Consider the following 16,142-nt stretch of genomic DNA (forward strand, 5'->3'; position numbering starts at 1 on the left):
CTGTGGCCGGGGGCTGGGAGGGAGCTCCCTGGCTTCCTCCCCCACTGACAGACCCCTTTTGCTGACTTTTCATGTTCCATGGAAGCTACATTGCAAAAGTGTAATGGGTGGCACATCTGTAGGGAGCACAGCATAGCAATTACTAGGATTCCACATATCATGGAGAATTCCAAAGTGGTGCATGGAATAAAATCCACAAAATGCCAATAAAACATCATAACGCATTGACTCGAATGCGTGATGAGAGAGGCATCATGGAAAACCTGTGTGAACCAAGTCTTAAGTAAGTGCCAAACACTTTGCAGTGCACATGCCTATCTAATATCATTATAGACATGTGTGAGATTCTTTAGATGTGATTTCTCCATTGCAGGGGGTTAAACTAGACTCTACAGTTCTATGAGACTGCACTGTAAGTAAATGCTAAAACATAGAACATGATGGGTTTAGTATGTATTTGCTTTTCAGTCTCTTCTCCTTAGCTACCACAACAAGAAGCACATTTCTGGTAGCAGGCCTGTTAGTGATCATTGCCACAGCGGCACAATTCCCTCCCATAGGTTTTGGAGTTGAGAAATCAGCTGGCTTGATTTGCCTCCATTAGTTGGCTTTGACCAGAGATCCCATTGGGGAAAGTGCTTCTGTCATAGGCAGCTTGGCCCCGTATGCCTGAAGGAGCGTTTCCACACCCATCGTTCAGCCCAGACACTGAGGTCCAGCTCCAAGGGCCTCCTGGCGGTTCCCTCCCTGCGAGAAGTGAAGTTACAGGGAACCAGGCAGAGGGCCTTCTCAGTAGTGGCATCTGCCCTGTGGAACACCCTCCCATCAGATGTCAAGGAGATAGATTATACAACTTTAGAAGACATCTGAAGGCACCCCTGTATTGGGAAGTTTTTTAAAAAAAGATTTTTAAAAAATACATAAAATACAATAAGAATCAAATTATTCTACAGAACAAGAATATTAAAAAAGAGAGAGAGAAAAGTAAGGAGAGAAAAGGGGGGGGGGGAATATCTATATGTCCCTTTACCATACAGTCGTACCTTGGATTCTGAATGCCTTGCGAGTCGAATGTTTTGGCTCCCGAATGACACAAACCCGGAAGTCAGTGTTCCGGTTTGCGAACATTCTTTGGAACCTGACCATCCGGTGAGGCTTCCATGGCTTCCGATTGGCTGCAGGAGCTTCCTGCAGCCAATTGGAAGCCACGCCTTGGTCTCCAAATGTTTTGGAAGTTGAACGGAGTTCTGGAACGGATTCCATTCGACATCCGAGGTGCCACTGTATTTATATCATATACATCCTGTCATTTATCCACATGCAGAGAAGAAGAGCCTCCCATCTGCCAGCTTTTAAAAGACACCTGAAGGCAGCCCTGTCTAGGGATGTTTTAAATATTTGATGCTTTATTATGCATTAATATTTTGCTGGAAGCCTCCCAGTGGCTGGGGCAACTCAGTCAGATGGGTGGATGATGATGATGCTTTTTAGACAAATGGTCCATTGGTCCATTTAGCTTGGTGTATGATCCCAGCCTAATACCTGCTTGGAGGTGGCATCTGGAACCATCACCATGGGAAGAAGTTACCCTCAGCCTTCCTTCCTGCCAGCTTTTCACCAGCCTGAAGGAAGGAGCTTCTGCTTTTCAGGGACAGTTGAAGTATGTCAGGAAGAGAAGACAAGGAGATCCTGGAGGAACCAGTCAGCAAGGGGAAGGCATGCAGTCAGGGCTGGCGTCAAATGAAGGCACTGTTGGGCACCTGCCAGCAGAGTGGAAGAAGGGCCATAGCTCAGTGCTTTGTATGCAAAAGGCAGGTGCTGCCTGTCAGTGTAGACCTATGTATAAGGCCATTCCCTATGTCCCTAAATTTTTTATGAGGTTCTTCTAATTCTCTCTTGGTCTTTTCTTTCTCGCTGACCTGGATTATTCCAAGAAGTTGCTCCTATGGGGAACCTCGTATCACCTCTGCATTCTTCCGACTCTCTTCTACAAGGAAATATTGGACTTCCAGCTGTCGTCTGCATTCCCTGGAATTACGGTCAGTATGGTTTCCCCAGTCATTTGGAAAGATATTGTTTAGCTTTGGTGGAGTAGAACTGGGAAAGAATAATAATTATTACTGGTGCACTTTTACAGTGAATCTTGCCACCCTTATACAACAGAGGAGTGAGTTTTCTTAATTTTAAAAGAAATATTAAATTGAGTAGCAGTTCACACAAAATAGGCAGAAGAGGGAATGATTCTCCATGGTGTACGTGTGTGTGTGTACGTGCAAAAATACGTGTGTGGAATTAATTATTTAATCTTAGAATTACTGTTAGTTCTTCCTTACAATAATGAACACATTAAAAACTAAGAAATCCTAGAATATTTTGTAGTGCAGGGATTTGAACGCTGTCCCTCCTGCCCCTTGATTTAGATTCCAAATTCCTAAATTCCTTCCCCATTATATGCCCATTCAACGGCTTCAATCTGCAGAACTGGCAGTGATACAGATGACACATAATACCAATTCCACATTTGTAAGAACAGTTTTGTTTAGACAAGCCCACCCAGATAATATAGGATGCTTGAATCTGTTTTTAGTTTATCAGTGTTTTTAATTTTTTAGACGGTTTAAATAGTTGTCTTTAACTGTTTTTACTGTTAATTTTATTGTCTTATTCTTTTTGTGAACTGCTTTGAGGTGCCACCAAAATCTGTTTGGATCAGCTTTTCTCCCTCCAGAGATTTTGGACCACAACTCCCATCAACCCCCAGCCAACATGGTTGTGCTGGCTGGAACCATGGGGCAATATGGCTGTGCTGCAAGAGGCAGATGGGAGTTGCAGTCCAAAGCATCTGGAGGGCATAGGCTGCGGGGAGGAGGCTAAGCTAGTGGATGTAGGCACACAGAAGTGAAATTTTAGATGATATACTCCATCCTCAGGACTTGGGGGCAGGGAATCACGCCAGGATCAGAGGCTGCAACAAGTGGTCTTTCCTCTCCCGCCTCCTGCAAAAAGGCCTTGTATCTCTTTCTAAAGCTGTTGTCCCAAGCATGTTTTAGGGAGGGGAAAAACACTACTGAAAACAGTGGGGTGCTTGCAGTGGACATTTGGCTAGGATTGGAGTGGGTTGCGGTGGTGGGTGTAATAAATCCAATGCAGGAGTCGATCTGGGGTTGCACATCAGAGGCTGTTGCATGATTCATAACACAGTCCACAGTTTGCTGATGCTCAAGAGTCACAGGTCGAAGTGCCTTTGCTTCGGATGGGAGGAGCTCTTTATGCTAAAGACCCCAGCTGAACCCCAACCGAAGAGGCAGTGCAGGCCGGGGTAAAGGTGAAGGTACCCCTGACCATTAGGTCCAGTCATGGATGACTCTGGGGTTGCCCTCTCATCTCGCTCTATAGGTCCGCAGACAGTTTTTCCAGGTCATGTGGCCAGCATGACTAAGCTGCTTCTGGCGAACCAGAGCAGCACATGGAAACACCGTTTACCTTCCCGCTGGAGCAGTACCTGTTTATCTACTTGCACTTTGATGTGCTTTCGAACTGCTAGGTTGGCAGGAGCTGGGACCAAACAACAGGAGCTCACCCTGTCGTGGGGATTCGAACTGCCGACGTTCTGATTGGCAAGTCCTAGGCTCTGTGGTTTAGACCACAGCACCACCTCTCAGCAAAATTCGAGGGGCAAAATTTCCAGGATCATCAGGAAAAGCTCCCAAGACAGGGGTGGGGAACAGAGTCTGAATGTGGCCCTCCAGGCCTCTCCGTCTGGCCCCTGGAACTCTCCCTAGACCACACTCCTTGCTGTTCCCATTGCATACAATTTTGGGGTGCTTCTGCCTGGCTGGAATGTGTTTCCGAGCTGTGATGTTGTTTGCTTGCCTGAGTGGACGGTAGAGGAGTGTGTATAGAAACCTCTGGTTTTTGCATGACTGGGATGGAGCCTTCGGCACAAAAGACAATAATCTCATCTCTTGCTCTGCCCATGTTTGCTTCTAGAAGGTTGCCTGCAAAGGACCAGGGGTTCCCCAACCCCTATTCTAAATGAAGCCTGGCTTCCCCCACCCCACTCACATGCACACTTGGGACATCAGGGTCTGAGCAATGATATGAGTCTCTCTCAGGTTTCCCTGATGGTGCCCCTCTTCCAGATTGCTTCATGCAATGAAAACTAAGGGCTGTCCACATCTTGGCTTAATGTGGATTGTGAGCCCTTGTGCCTCTTTCAAATGCCCCTCCTCCATGAAGGTGTTTTCCTCCAAGTACTGCTGTGCCACACTTTCTCCTCCCTAGAGTCAGAGATTCCCCATACTTTGGAGATCTGAACAGGAGAGCAACTTCAACTGTTCAGGGAATAGGAGGGGGAAGGGCAGCAGTGGAGGGAAACCTTCAAAGAGGAAACAAAAAATCTCCCCTGAAAAGGAGATGTGAATAATTTCTCCCTTGGGCGGCAGAATAATTTGAGTCCTCCCTGTCATTGCTCCTCCTGTTCCAGAGCCCGTGCTGCTCCTAGATTCAGCAAGCAGTGGCAAGATGACCAGGTGCCCAACTTGGGCTGCACTAGGCTGGCATATGCCCCAACTGTCCCTGCTAACCTGAGGCAGTTCCTCTTCTGTGGTCCCTGCCCCTGGTAAATCAGTGCCCCAGTCATGTCTCAGTTTGGCCCTTTGGGGAGATTTGGGACTGGAAAGTACCTTTCATTAGGAGTTGCTGTTCTTGAGGTTCAGCCCATCACCCCTCCTCTCTAAAAGGGGGGGGGGGAGACACACACACACACACACACACACACAAACCTATCTAGATAGTAAATGTTGCTGCGTATTTTCAACTTGCAGCTGCTGTAGAATGACCGCCTTCAAGATGCATTGCAAGAGAAAAGCAACCATCTTAATCTCTTGAGACAATGCAAAAGAAAAGTGACCAGTCATACTCGGAAGCTGATGCTGTAGTAAATTTGTCAGCCTCCAAGGTGCCACAAGACCCTCTGTTGCTGTGGCAAGACAAACCAATTCTAAAGCTTCCTTTTAAGAGTGCAATTATAGTTAAGCTTACTAGCACCATGTTCAAGTGGGAAGTGAAATAGGGGGTGGGTAGCATTCCTTGCGCAAGGACAGTGTTTCCAGTTTCATCTGTGAAATGCTGGCGGTGGGGAGCGAGTTTTGCAGTGGAGGGATTCCGAAATAACAGGGAACAAAGGCAAAGAACAGGGAAGTTTGGTGTTAGCTCTCTGTCCTCGGTGCTGAATCTATTTCCTTAAAGTAATATGCCGCTGAATGCTGGTTAGTGGGATCCACAAGTGGGGACAACATCATTGCTCTCAGGTCCTCCTTGCAGGCCTCCCATTGGGGCAGCTGGTTGGCGACTGTAGAAACAGGATGCTGCACTAGATTGACGCCCGTTGGCCTGATCCAGCAGGGCTTTTAAAGCAGCGGTTGGATGGCCATCTGTCATATATGCTGTAGCTGAGATTCCTACCTTGCAGAGGGTTGCACTAGATGACTCACGGGGTCCTTTCCAACTCTATCTTCTATGATTCTATTATTCCTGCCAGTAACAGTGAGAGAGGGCCCTTGCTTCCATGCCCTGCCTATGGGCTTCCTGGAGAAATCTGATTGGCCACTGTAAGAATAGGATGCTGTGCTAGATGGGCTTCTCGTCTGATCCAGCAGCCTGGCTCTTATGTCCTGATAACCTATCAGAAGAGTGCATTTGTTTTGTAAACATTGGCAGTGCTTCTCCCCCAAATTCTGAGTCAGGGACCCCAAAGCTGGTCAATTAGAGGAATGAAGCAAGGCGAGCAAAATCATGCAGAGTTTATTCTGCTTCCCAGATCCAGGTTTTCAAATGATTTGGGGGGGGAAATACAAGCATGGGGATTTGGAAGAGAGGCAGACAACTCCCCCACCCAGCTTCAGCTGCAAAGTAGGTCAGTTTGGTGATGAAAAGTTGGCTCAGAAGCCCACTTTGCAAGGGGGAAAATATATAGAGACAGTCCCAGACAAAGCATGAGATGGTTTGCTTCCAAAAGACTTCTGTAGCCTTAGAAGGAGAGGCCCTTTCTCTGCACAAGGTGTGGATAATGTAGTTTTCACTTCTTGTCTTATGCCACATGAGTTGATGATTCATATGCTGCGCCTCATAAAGAATCTGTGGGAGTCAACATATATTTAGATTTTCCAGGTCTGGGCTTTGACTTGGAGACCATGCTCAGGTCTTCAAGAGGGAAACTTGAGAGTTGCCTCCAAGTTTCAAGAGAGCGAATGTGGCACACGTGGAAATAATTGATGTTTTGATCAGGACTGTGTTGGCATTGGGAGCTGGTTTGAGCATTCCAATAGCCAGAGCTCAGCACTATCCACTGTGGAGTTATTCATCATGACTCTAGCAGGCAGCGTTCAAAATGTACAGGCCTTGTGGAGTTAGTTTGGGGTAAAGGTAAAGGTAAAGGTACCCCTGCCCGAACGGGCCAGTCTTGACAGACTCTGGGGTTTGTGCGCCCATCTCACATCTATTGGCCGGGGGCCAGCGCTGTCCGGAGACACTTCCGGGTCACGTGGCCAGCGTGACAAAGCTGCACCTGGCGAGCCAGCGCAGCACACGGAACGCCGTTTACCTTCCCGCTAGTAAGCGGTACCTATTTATCTACTTGCACCCGGGGGTGCTTTCGAACTGCTAGGTTGGCAGGCGCTGGGACCGAGCAGCGGGAGCGCACCCCGCCGCGGGGATTCGAACCGCCGACCTTTCGATCGGCAAGCCCTAGGCGCTGAGGCTTTAGCCCACAGCGCCACCCGCGTCCCCTAGTTTGGGGTACCCAAACACTAATCTTTCATCTGTTGCTGGGCAAGCTGCATCTTCAGAAAGCTCAAGTGATCTGATTTTTCTCACTAGGAAAATGCAGTGTATTCCCACAGTGAAACACAGAAAGCAACTGCATGTTCTGAAGGCACTGACTGGACTTGAGGTTAAGCCCTCCAATTGTTTTTGGACTCTTAAGTACCTTGAAGAAATCCTTGGACAAACAAGCTTGTGTGTGTGTGTTTGCATGTTTGCACGTGTGCCAGTATGAGGCACAAACATAGCTTAGAAGAGGGGAGTGCTTGCAGGCAATGCAGGGATTTCAGGATTGCTGGCGCACGATCCCATTTCATTGCCCTGATCAGCAGTTACATTCTGCACTCACTGCAACCTCTGGGCCATTTTCAAGCAGAGACACATTGCAGTAGTCCAGCTGTGAGGGTTACCAACCAGGGCATGGATCACTGAGGCTAGGCAACCTCCACCTCCTGTGTTGCACAGTAAGGTCTGCTCTAGTTATATTTGACCTGCCTGTGCAGAGAAGGGGTGGGAGGAGAACAATGTGATCCCAGTTTCAGAGCTGAGGGGAATTAAGGCACTGAATCACCTGGTGCAATGGTGGCTTAGTGGTCTAAGCACTGGCTTTGGGCATTCCTGCATTCCTTAGACCCGTCAACTCAAATTCTTCTGGATCTGCAGCCTCTCTTTAAATTTTAAGCCCATGAGATCAGCCCCAGCACACAAGGGCAACGGAGCAGCTTTGGATGTTATGTGAAAGACCACCAGTTGGATGTGTGAGCAACTCCCAGCACCTGATATTTCAAGGTGTCCTGTTTCCAACAGGGGAGGGTAGGACATAGTCATTGTGACTTTCCAAGTTGGCCAAAGGTTGCTGTGATGTGCTTCAGGATGACGTGCCGAGTGGAGAAAAGGCCCTTGGCCAGCCCACCCTCTGTGGAGTTAGGGTTAGCTTTTGATGGACACGGAGCTGAGAAATGTAATCAACTATAGTTTTAGTTGATTATTTGAGATTATTGATTATTTGAGTCAATTTTTCAGAAACTAGGTCAGAATTACTAGCTTGTATTGGAGCAAGCTCCAAGGACAGGGCATTCTGGGATCTGCATGGCATTGAATGGAAATGCTTTTCTCAACATTTGAGGGGTGGGGGATGTTTTGTGTGCGTGGTGTGAGTTAAGAGCAGGTATATTTATTTATCTGAAACTAGTTTTTCCCCTCTTCTCCTTTTGGCTCCAGTAATGTGAGAGGGGAAAATAAAAATCTGGGCAGCCAGCTGCCTGAATTCATGTGCCTCTGCAAATCATCAGCAAAGATGATTCATTGTGGATCCTACATCAGTTAAATCACACATGTGCAGTTAAGAAGAGATGAAGCAGTCTTCCGCAACCTTTTCCCTTCCAGATGTTTTGAACTTCTACTCCCATCAGCCCCAGGGGCTGTGCTCTCAACAACCTGGGCGTCTTGGTGGCTTGGGCTGATGGGAATTGTGGTGCAAAATATCTGGGAGGAACCAGATTAGGAAAGACTGGTGTAGTGGCATGGCTGCAAATGGAGTCTACTACAGTTCAGTTGTTTTCACACATTCAAGGCCCCAGACGGACATGTGTGAGATTTATTCCCGGAAGAGGTAGAGAAGGCCACCAATTTAGATGGCTTTGCAAGCAGGTTAGACAAACCCATGGAGGGATGCTATGATGGCTATATGCTCCCTCAACTGCTGATATTCAGAGGCTTACCACCCCCAACTTCAGGGAGGAAGCACAAGTGGGGAGCAGGCTCTTAAGCTCAGGTCCTGCTTGGGGGCTCCCCATTGGGGCAGCTGGCTGGCCACTGTGAGAGCAGGATACTGGGTCCCCTTTGGCCTGATCCAGTAGCCAGGCTCTTCTGATGTTCCTTCACTCAAATTCGACCTTGTGACCTGCCTGAGGCATCATCCTGATTCATTATGGCCGTCTCAGCCTGAAGTGGCAAATATTGTGGCTTTGGGCGATCTTAGAGATACAGTTCTGCTGCCAGACCTGTCGCCCTGATTATGCCCTGGCTGTTATTAGATGTGATGTTGGCAGAGCACCTGACATTGGCCTGGGGGTGTTTTCTGGGGGCCTTAAGCCTGCCTGGATCCTCCTGGTGATGAAAATTCAAGTTGTAGCATGTCCAGAAACCATGACTCAGCAGCATCCCCAGATCACCCACAAAACTGCATTTGTTCAGCTTGTAAAGCAAGCAGTTGCAAACAATATTTGTTTGCAGAGGGGTAGGAAATAAGGTGGCTTGTGTAAGCAACTATTCCATTGGAATTTGGGGAGGAGGGGAAGGAACGTTAAATCAGTTGCTGGCCTCTGAATCCAGAGATTTCTGTGAACCTCAAGCTTAATTTTTCTCTGTCATACAAAAACACATTTGAAATTACATGTAGAATAATGCATAATATAGCCTTATCTATAGTCTGAAGTACTTCTGGAGTGATAAAGAATATGATATATTGGATTTTATGTTAAGTTTAGTGAGATCCTGAGGGCAGCAGGATAAGACAGGTCAGATATTTGTATAATTTATTATTATTACTTTTATAGCCCAACCTTCACCAAATGGTTCCGGGGGGGGGGGGGCGTTTCAAACAGTTCCCCCCCCCACAAGCTTATTTCATTGATTTTTCACAAAAAGCATTAAATTGTTGTCCAGTATCATAACTTGTGTTACCTAAACAATACAAGAGTGCCCTTATTTGGGCTTTGGACAAATCAGTTACTTAAATAACCTTTCCAAATATTTTTCTGAGTACAGTGGTGCCCCGCAAGACGAATGCCTTGCAAGACGAAAAACTCGCTAGACGAAAGGGTTTTGCGGTTTTTGAGCTGCTTCGCAAGATGAATTTCCCTATGGGCTTGCTTCGCAAGACAAAAACGTCTTGCTTTTTTGCAAGTTTGTTTCCTTTTTCTTAACACCCTTAATACAGTTGCGACTTGACTTCGAGGAGCAACTCATAGAACGCGGTGTGGTAGCCTTTTTTGAGGTTTTTGGCGATTTTTGAAGCTTTTCCAAAACTTTTCCGACACCGTGCTTCGCAAGACGGAAAATTCGCTAGACGAAAAAACTCGCAGAACGAATTAATTTCGTCTTGCGAGGCACCACTGTAGTGGGCAATGGGAACTCGCTTTCATAGTCAATGACATAAGATATTAATGGATGCTACACCATGTCAAACTTGTCTCTTTTGGAAGTTCCTTGTAGAACCCTTCTGTGGCAGGTGAAACTTTCTGATAAGGCCACATCCCAGACAACATTAAACAGGGCTGTTCTTAAACAGAGGTACCACCATAGTTCTTTATGACCCTTAGCACTACTTGAGCTAAAGTCCAGGGCGGGGAATGCAAGTTTTGGGCTAGGCTGCAAGGATTGCTTAGGGGCAATAGAAATAACCATGAAAACACGGATCCAGAATTTTGCACACAATATCCAGGCTTCCCATGGACAGGGAAGGACGGAGGAGCTAGGAGAGCCTGCTCATGCCTTTCCTTGCACAGCTGTCTTGCCAGATGGACCAGTTGGGTCTCCAAATATCTGGGGATGCTGCCGCCACACATCCTATTAACCCTTACAGCCCCCAGGCTGGGTGAATTCTGGGAGATGGTCTTCTGCCCCCTCCAGAGCCAGTGTGGTGCAGTGGATAGAGTGTCAGACTAGGACCTGGGAGATGAGGGTTCAAATCCCCACTTGGCCATGAAGCTCACAGGGTGACCTTGGGCCGGCCACAGCCTCTCAGCCTAATATACCCTCATGGGGTCATTGTGAGGATACAATGGAGCTGGGGAGAGAACTTTGTACATCAGGCATAGGCAAACCTGGCCCTCCAGATGTTTTGAGACTACAATTCCCATCGTCCCTGACCACTGGTCCTGCTAGCTAGGGATGATGGGAGTTGTAGTCCCAAAACATCTGGAGGGCTGAGTTTGCCTATGCCTGTTGTACATCATCTCAGGCTCCTCGGAGGAAAAGTGGAGCATAAGAGTTATTGTTATCATTGCTTTTATCTCCAGTAATGCCCACATTGAAAGGTCTTCCTGCTTGCGGTGATATCAGCGAGGGGTTGACAGAAAGGCCCCCTTCTTCCCCTTGTCTTATCCTGCTAGCCGCTGGCCTCTCTCGGAAGTGTGTGGGTGTGCTTGGCTCATTGAGCTGAAGCACTTGCATCTGGAAAACCTTGAAAGACGCTTTTGTTGAAACTGCAGGGTTTGGAGAAAGACGTGTGGATTGCGCTTTGCTAAGGAGCGTGGGTCTTGGGTAAACGCAGCGACTCTCCTCCATCTCAGCATTCTGCCTTCAGAAATGTTATTGTCTTCCCGCTCTCCCTCCCTTGCTTTCCAAGAGGGCGATTTAAACATTCCGTTTCTTTTCTTTTTCTTCTCTTTCTTGGTGTAACTCTGCAGACTGATTTCTGCAGAAGTTAAATTTTAAAACAGCAGCGACAACAACAACAACAACCAGGCTAGTGTATTAATTGAGAAGTGAACTCTTCTTTTCCACATGTCTTAGAAATTTTAAAGCTCCGGGGAAACACCTTTTCTTTGTTGTAGAATGCCCTGTGTTTATTGAAAAGTGTGCATAATATGAAGAGCAAACTTTAGAAACAACAAAAGGGCAAAAGGAGCAGCCATGCAGCAGAACAATGAAAACCATAACATGCATGGAATAAAAATATTAAAAGTCCTTGCCACCAAAATGACAACAGGCAAGCACCGCTGGAGAGTCACAGACTTGGACTAGTTAACCTTGAAGGACAACTAGTCCAAACTCCGCTTTCTCAAGAGACACCCCACTCAGCCTCAGCTTAGAGGCCTACAGCCAGCAAGAGCCTGCCCAGCCACCCCCTCTGCCTGGGGGGGCAGCATGGGGGCGGAGCTCCAATTCTCTTCTGTCTTCCAAAACCACAAGGCGCTGCTGCTTATCAAGAGGCAGGGGTGCCAACTTGAATAAAATATTGTGGGAGGGGGCAGGTAAGCCCCACCCTGCATAATCGATCACATGGTGTGGAGCATGCGCAAAATTTGAATAACAATGCTCATCAACTTTTTTGTGGGGTGGGCCCCATCAAATATTTTATGGGAGGGGGGCAAAGATCCCTTGGCCCCTAGGAGTTGGCTTCTATGTCAAGAGGGGAGAGCTGAAGGGGTGCCTAAACAGGAATATTTTTAGCAGGTCCTGAAAAGAGTACAGTGAAGGGCGCCAGCTTGATCTCAAAAGGCAGGGAGTTCCAAATTTAGGCACTGCCACACTAAACGACTGAGTTCGTATTTATTTATTTATTTATTTATTTATTTATTTAAATTCTATACTGCCCTATACCCGAAGGTCTTACCAATGCGGAATGAGTACAGTGGTATCTCGGGTTAAGGACTTAATTCATTCTGGAGGTCCGTTCTTAACCTGAAACTGTTCTTAACCTGAGGTACCACTTTAGCTAATGGGGCCTCCTGCTGCCGCCGCACAATTTCTGTTCTCATCCTGAGGTAAAGTACTTAACCCGAGGTACTACTTCCGGGTTAGCGGAGTCTGTAACCTGAAGCGTCTGTAACCCAAGGTACCACTGTATTATGTGGCACCTGTAGCGGTGCCAGTTTCACAGATCAAAGTGGTTGAGTGGAAACATGTAGGGGAATGTACAGAGTGGAGTCTGATTGGCTGGTTTCGTTCCCTTATGCCTGAAGGCATTGTGAAAACATCACTGTCTCACAGTGGAACCCTGTTTGTGGGTATTCAGATGTCTGTTCCACTGTATTTGATGGGGCTTACTCCCAAGTCCATGTTCATAGGCACGTGACCCAACTTTCTATGTGGCATCAGATTGGCTGCGTAGACCTGCACAATCTTATTTGCAGAAGTCGTTGCCAAAAACGGGAGGGGGGAAATAAACATTTCAAAGAGGGATTGCAATTTATTGGGGATACTTTTAGCTTGAGCTAAAGATTTCAGGGTGGGGGTGCAACAGTTTTAAAGCCGACAACTGCAATTAAAAGAGCAGGTTGAAAAAGCTGCAAATAGTTAAAATTGCAATAAACAAAAATAAAAAGTCATTTGAGCCACCACCTCTGTAGGAGTAGCATGCTGGCATCTCACAAAACCTCTTGCAAATAGTTAGGTCTTTACTGTTACTTTCTGACAATGGTTGTCTGTGTTGCGCAGCCCCAGTTGGACTACAGTTTTGGTATTGTTGAGCTGGGAAAGGTTCAGAAAAGGGCAACCAAATTGATCAAGGGGGTGGAGTGACTCCTATGAGGAAAGATGACAACACCTGCAGCTTATTCGATTAGGGGGAAGAAAGGTGAATCACATGACAGTGGGGTGTAAAAATGTTCCCCACCATCTCTCATTGTGGGGGGGGGGGGGCTTTGAATCTGCCATTTTGGGTTTTTCCTGTTTTCTAATCAGAATTTCAGCTCTTCACATTTCCGCATCAGTTTGTGAATATTTTTTTTTTAGTCATATTGAAAATTCATGAGCATTTTTGTGTGAATTTCTTCTAAGAGACACAAGTTTGTGTGCAGTTTTGCCCTGTGCACACAGTTTTGTAAAGACGTTTCCCTCAATATAATGCATGATATGTTATAATGTGTGTTGTTTACACCAACATATGCATTTTTATGCACAGCTTACCCCAGTAAGTGTGTTTTTGTACTGGAGAACTGCACTATATAAAATTCAGAAAAGTGCAAATTTCGAAGGATGGCTGTTTTCTGGTTCTCTTTATCATTTAGGAAAGCATGAATTACGTGGGTTCGCCTTTAAATGTGAACCAAATTAACTTTCTCTCTCATCCCTCCTCATATTATCGTAATCCAGCAGGATCACCCAATGAAACTGAATATTGGGAGATTCGGGGTAGACAAAACAAAGAACTTTTTAAGCACAGCACATAGTTAAACTATGGAATTTGCTTCCTTTGGATGTAGAGGGAGACACCAATTTGGAATAGTTTAGAGGGGGTTCAGACAAATTCCTAGAGGATAAGGCTACCAATGATTCTTAGCTGCAGTGGCTGTGCTTACTACCCCCAGAATAAAAGGGTGACATGTTTGTTTGTATTTTATAATGACGTTTTTAAATGTAGGAATCCCAACTTGGGAGAAAGGTGGGATATAAATACATTAAATGAACAAGCAAGCAAACAAATATGCAAATTAATAAAATGAAACTAGTTGGAAAAAACAGTTAAAAAATCAAAACACATTTAGAACAAGCAATTAAAAGAGAGTTTGCCCTGGCAGCAGCCCAGGGGACAGCATCTTTTGCCCCTTGGTTTCCAAAGGCTTTCATGAATGAAAAGGCACTGGTCTGCCAACAGAAGGATAACAAAGAAGGAACCCCACAATATGGGAGCAGCCATAGCCCCCCCCCCTTGTAATACTACCAACTGTTGCCCTTAGGAAGCTGGACTAGATGAGCCTTTGGTCGTAGGATTTTGGAGCAGCTTTTAAGCAATTTGCTTTGCCCACTGACAAAGGCTGGTCCAAGAAAAGATGCTAGCTGACCATTTCCACTTGGTGGTGGTTGCCTTTGCCAATTTCCTGCTGAACATCTCTTTGTCATGGCAGGACTCACATTCAAATCATCAATAGCTGGGTGCAAAATGGACATTGGAAGAACCAGCTGTAATTTCAAGCACTTCAGGTAAACCTGCAGCAAAGGGCTATTGTTAAACTCAAAAGCTCGTCCCACAGGGAGGCAGTGATGGTCACCATTCTGATATATGGCTCTTGCAGATTTCATCTCAGTGCCCCTAAAGAGGCTGGAGAAATGATGTAAAGAGCAGAAGTGGGGAGAGAACGAGCGAGGGAGCTTGGGAACCTGCAAGAATGAGGGCACTCATTTGTCAATTTGTTAATACCTAAAGGAGCGTCTCCACCCCCATCATCCAGCCCGGACACTGAGGTCCAGCGCCGAAGGCCTTCTGGCGGTTCCCTCGCTGTAAGAAGTGAGGTTACAGGGAACCAGGCAGAGGGCCTTCTCAGTAGTGGCACCTGCCCTGTGGAATGCCCTCCCTGCAGATGTCAAGGCAATAAACAACCATTTTACTTTTAAAAGGCAACTGTTTAGGGAAGTTTTTAATGTCTGACACTGTGTTGTTTTTAATATTCGGTTGGAAGCCACCCAGTGGCTGGGGAAACCCAGCCAGATGGGTGGGGTGTAAATAATAAATTGTTAATTTTTTTTATTATTATTATCAAGGCCTTGGGAAATACAGACAAATTCATGGAGGAGTGTGCTATCAACAGCTACTCCTCTTGATGGTTGTGCTCTGCCTCCATGGCTGGAAGTAGCATCGCTAGCTGCTAGAAGTCACAGGCGGGGAGAGGGTTCAGGGCCTGCTTGCTGGCTTCCCAGTGGAGCATCTGGTTGGCCCCTGTGAGAACAGGATGCTGGACTAGATGGAGCATTGGCCTGATCCAGCAAGCTCTTCTTACGTTCTTATTATCCTGGAGTGGGAACAAAATATACTTGCCTTTCCTTATGGGCAGAAACATTTGTGGCTACGTTTGCCACCCTACCCTCTGTTCAAGGGGATCAGTGGCATAGCGTGGGGGGTGCAGGGGGGGCCGGCCGCACCGGGCGCAGCATCTGGGGGTTAGGGTTAGGGGGCGCAAATCCACGGGTTAGGGGGCGCAAATCCACAGGTTAGGGGGCGCAAATTACTTGCCTTGCCCCGGGTGCTGACAACCCACGCTACGCCACTGAAGGGGATTCTTTATTTGACGTAAAGAACTGTGGCTGGGTTATTAGTTATTTTTGTCCTCCTGGTGAGGAGGATGAGAGACTCTGCCCCCCCTATCCCCGCAATTGGAAGAGGCTTGAAATCCCCTCCAGGTGGCAATGCGAAGCAGCCGCCAGTTCCCCAGCAAGAGCACATCACTCATTCACTTGCACGGTCTTTAAATCCACCCAGTGCACCATTAATCCAGGCAGTGCTGCTCAGGCCGTTTCTGGAATCCTTAATCCAGCAGGTGACTGGCGGGGATAACGGATTAGCGATGGCGTTCCATCCAAGGCTTCATCCTGCCGGGCTCTTGAGCCCTCCATGGGTCCTGGGCAGCTGCCTGTCTCTACCAAATGTGGATGCCAGCCTTGAAATGAAGAGCGGTGGCTAAAGCCAAGATGAAATTGCACAAGATGTGCAGGGTATAAACAGGGTGCTCTATATGACCATGAGAAGAGGCCGCTGGATCAAGCCAAGGGCCCGTCTAATCCAGCCTTCTGTTCTCACAGTGGCCAACCAGGGGCCCCCAAGGGAAAAGCAGTGGTGGGAGCACACTGGGTGTGGAATAAGCTGTCATGTGAACACA

The 16,142-nt window shown here is 47.0% G+C and overlaps 1 long non-coding RNA gene across 3 annotated transcripts in view; it reads left to right on the forward strand.

The window, feature by feature from the left end:
- LOC308576353 overlaps positions 1-16,142 on the forward strand; it is a 57,297-nt gene that overhangs the window by 26,040 nt on the left and 15,115 nt on the right. For 2 of the 3 annotated variants that reach the window (XR_014003181.1, XR_014003183.1), the window contains exon 3: positions 1,935-2,039. This is a non-coding gene — a long non-coding RNA (uncharacterized lncRNA). The remainder of the gene's footprint in view (positions 1-1,934; positions 2,040-16,142) is intronic. The other variant, XR_014003182.1, reaches the window with a different exon arrangement.

Source organism: Podarcis bocagei, assembly GCF_964188305.1.
Source record: "Podarcis bocagei genome assembly, chromosome: 16".
Lineage (NCBI taxonomy): Eukaryota > Metazoa > Chordata > Lepidosauria > Squamata > Lacertidae > Podarcis > Podarcis bocagei.